General features: G+C 36.3%; 1 pseudogene; it reads right to left on the reverse strand.

Annotated features, from left to right (window-relative positions):
- Positions 1 to 1,691: 1,691 nt before the first annotated feature.
- On the reverse strand, positions 1,692 to 2,658 carry LOC113246533 (olfactory receptor 10AG1-like; annotated as a pseudogene).
- Between the last annotated feature and the right edge of the window lie 1,466 nt (positions 2,659 to 4,124).

A 4,124-nucleotide genomic window follows, 5' to 3' on the forward strand; every position in this document is an offset into this window, starting at 1 on the left:
CATAGCTCTTATTTGCCCTTTTATATAAATGTTAGATTATTTGACCTCTATTAGAGTTATTTTTAAATGTTTTTCCCCTTGTTATATCTTCTACCTCAACTTTTTTTCCCCTATATTAGGCAGGAGGGACAATGAAAATGGACAGAATTTTTTATATCTGCCTCACTCCATTCCACATATAATAGCTTCTGGAATTATGCAATTTCTGCTTCGAAATTTTCCTGGAATTTTTTACTCTTGATATTATATTGCTATTTTATTAATTTGTTCCTATAGCCAGTCATTTACATTATATTTTTAATAGTTTTGATATGTTCCTATGCAAGTGAGTAGAACTAACATTTTCACTCATGGACTAAAGCTTTAAAAGCAGGGGCAAGCTTCAGCACATTTTTTTTTAATTGGAAGCACTGGTGACAGGTCATGGTTCCTTAGAGATCTGTTGCCTGCATATACAAGGATTCATTAGATAGGCATGAATATTGACAATTAATAAGGTTAATTACATCAATACAAATAGAGAACAAACAACTAATCATAATGATTTTCCTGATATACAATGAGTACATATTTATGAATACATATTCACATTTCATGATTACGTGAATAACACAGGCTTATTGCAATAAGCTATAAATATCAGTAAAACAAAGAAGAAAATAATAGAATATTTTACCCTGAGATATCCATAATTAACATTGATTATCATATTTTTGTTGATCATTTTCAGTGTGTGTGTATATGGTATACAAGTTAGGTGTGTGATATCAGTGCTTTTATAGTATATATATATATATAAGGATTTTATTTATTTATTTGAGAGAGAGAAAGCACCAGCAGAGGCGGAGGAGAGGGAATCCTAAGCAGACTCCAATCCTAGTTCTGAGCCTGATGAGAGGTTCAGTCCCACCATGGGGAGACATGACCTAAGTGAAACCATGAATCCAATTCTCAACCATCTGAGCCCCCCGGCGCCCCAATAGTAGATATATGTTATAAAACTTTGTTTCCCTTTCCTTAATTTTCCCATCACCCTCTCATCTCTAGAAAAGTATATTAAAAATACATTCCCATAACTTTCTTCCCTCTTTTTATTGCAGACAAATATTTTAATAATAATATTCACTTTTATCAAATCATAAGACTGTATTACATGGCAATGTTTAATCTGATAGTAGCATAAATCGTGCTTAATATTGACTGGTATTAGTGCACCAAAATCATTTATGAAGTTATGTTTCCAGTGAAAGGTGCTTTTTCTTTAATGATTTCTTGTAGAGTCATTGCTAGATATACATATTTATTTATTTCAGTGTCCATTGTCAATCTGGTTCTTAAAGTGGCCATTACAACTCTATGGAAATGAATGATACGGTTTCCAGTAAGTGATACAACAGAGTCTATATTACAACTAAGTCTATTACATCGATCCTTGTCAAAAGTTCTTACTGAGAGAGGAAAATAAAACACAAGAAAACTATGACATTACCAATGGAATGATTGGCTATTTGATAAAATGTACATAAATGTATGACTTGACACATAACAACATTACAAGTAATTATTAATTTGGAAAAAACGTTCCCGTGGTATAGACAGATATTAGACTTTAATATAAATATCTGTTGAAATTTCAACATCAATACATAAGAAATCAATTCATGCAAGTATAACATTTTTAACAAAGAGAATTATTTGCACAGCAATTTTCTCAATGCCGCTATGACTTCCTTGTTCCTTAGACTGTATATGAGGGGATTAAACATGGGAGTCACAATAGTGTAGGAAAGAGACAGCACTTTGTCAATTCCTGCTGAGTGACTGGTTTTGGGTCTTAAGTAGGTAAGAATGCCTGATCCGAAGAACAATGCCACAACTGTAAGATGAGATGAACAGGTAGAGAAGGCTCTGGCCTGACTTGTGGCTGACGGCAGTTTAAGGACTGTGGAGATGATTTTGCCATAGGACATAAGTATCAACAGAAAGGGAACTGTGACAATCAACACAGCAACCATGTAGACCATCATTTCATTCACAAAGGTGTCCCCACAAGCAAGCTTGAGTATTGGGGGGATGTCACAGAAGAAGTGGTCAATTAAATGAGAGCCACAAAAGGGCAGAGAGAAAATCTGGAATGTCTGCCCTATCTGGACTGGAATTCCACTGATCCAGGAGCCAGCCACCAGCTGGAGGCAAACTTTGCGACTCATGACTAGAGGGTAGTGCAGAGGGTTACAAATGGCCACGTAACGGTCATAGGCCATCACCGTCAGAAGGAGGCACTCTGCGGCTCCCAACACAAGAACACAGCACATTTGGGTAGCACAAGCAACTAAAGAAATAGTTCTTCTCTGGGTCGAAAGGTTCATTAGCATTCTGGGGAGAGTAACTGAAACATAGCAGATTTCCAAAAAGGAAAAATTGCCAAGGAAGAAGTACATAGGGGTCTGGAGAGCAGGATCCAGTTTTGTTATTAGAAATATGAGGCCATTACTCATTACAATAATGATATAGATGACTAAGAACAATCCAAATAGAAGCCACTGGAGATCGGGAACATCAGCAAAGTCCAAGAGAACAAATTCCATCAATTCAGTTAGATTTTCTACTGGTGGTTTCTCTTGGTGTTTTCATCTGTGGAAAGGGTCAATTTAGCATGTACTATTGTTTTACCTTAATGGATCAGTACTTGTTCTCTAAATTGTATTAGGGTATCTACATTGGTTTTCCTAATTACTGTAATTGTTTTTAATTTAATAGTGTTACTATTTGTGCATTTCTCTTTCTCAGTTTGGATCCTGTGGATTATCACTGTACATACCCCTTGAAACTTCCTTTAAGATCACTCCATATACTTTCTGAATACAGCCCAGGATAAACCGAACTTTGCCCTGCTCAGCACAGACACTGGAAAAATTGGCAATCACCGAAAATAGATCTCCAGCTATGCCATATGATCCCATTCTTAATTACATTTCTCGACAATCCTATTGTACTTCCTTATGATTTTTCTCTACCACACGTCAATAGGACTGTGTGAGACTTTGTCTTCTCCATACATTTTCAACGGCCTGCTTGAACTCTTCATTACCCTCCTATCACTTGATGGTCCTGATCATATATTTTCTTATTATACAGTTCATATTATTGGGCAGTTTATAAAAAAATAATATTTTATCACATGTAGAGGAATTAAACAAATACCTTTTGGTGGGATACTAAATGGGGGAATATAAAAAGGTTTTATTTAGGGAAAGTTGCCTGGGAGCATAGAAAGAGATAAAAATAAGAAAGAGGGTGACCCTGGGAAAACAAGGATAGCCTGGAGTGTGTTCATTACACGTGGGTATGTGTGTGGGTGCATGCAGGGGAAGATGTGGGTCTGTGTGCTTTGTGCATTTCCACTATCTCTGTTGTTCCTCATAAAACATCTCAGAGAACAGTTTCTAAGCTCACTTCCCAGAGATAAGAATATTAAGATTTACTAATGATAGATAATTTGATCATGTGCATGTAGGTGTTGTGATTACAAGTCAGTGCTTATTTTTTTTTAAATGTTTCATTTATTTATTGAGAGAGAGAGAGAAAGAGAGTCAGGGAGAGGGAGAGGGAGAGGGAGAGAAAGAATCCCAAGCAGGACTCTGTGCCGGGCTCAGAGCCTGATGTGGGGATCAATCTCATGACCTTGAGATCATGACCTGAGCCAAAACCAAGAGTCAGATGCCACACCAATTGAGCCACTCAGGCACCCCAGTGCCTTTTCTTTCTTTCTTTCTTTCTTTCTTTCTTTCTTTCTTTCCTTTTCTTTCTTTCTTTCTTTCTTTCTTTCTTTCTTTCTCTCCTTCCTTCCTTCCTTCCTTCCTTCCTTCCTTCCTTCCTTCCTCCTTCCTTTCTTTCTTCTTTCTTTCTTTCTTTCTTTCTTTCTCTCTCTCTCTTCCTTCCTTCCTTCCTTCCTTCTTCTTTCTTTCTTTCTTTCTTTCTTTCTTTCTTTCTTTCTTTCTTTTTTAATTGGACTTGAGTTTGAATCCTAACTCCATGATTTATTATCTGTGTGACATTGAGCAATTGCTTAGGTTTTCTAAAGTTTGCTTTCTTATTTGTGGTAGTTAAATGAGATAATATTG

This window comes from Ursus arctos, unplaced genomic scaffold (assembly GCF_023065955.2).
Source record: "Ursus arctos isolate Adak ecotype North America unplaced genomic scaffold, UrsArc2.0 scaffold_23, whole genome shotgun sequence".
Taxonomy (NCBI): Eukaryota; Metazoa; Chordata; class Mammalia; order Carnivora; family Ursidae; genus Ursus; species Ursus arctos.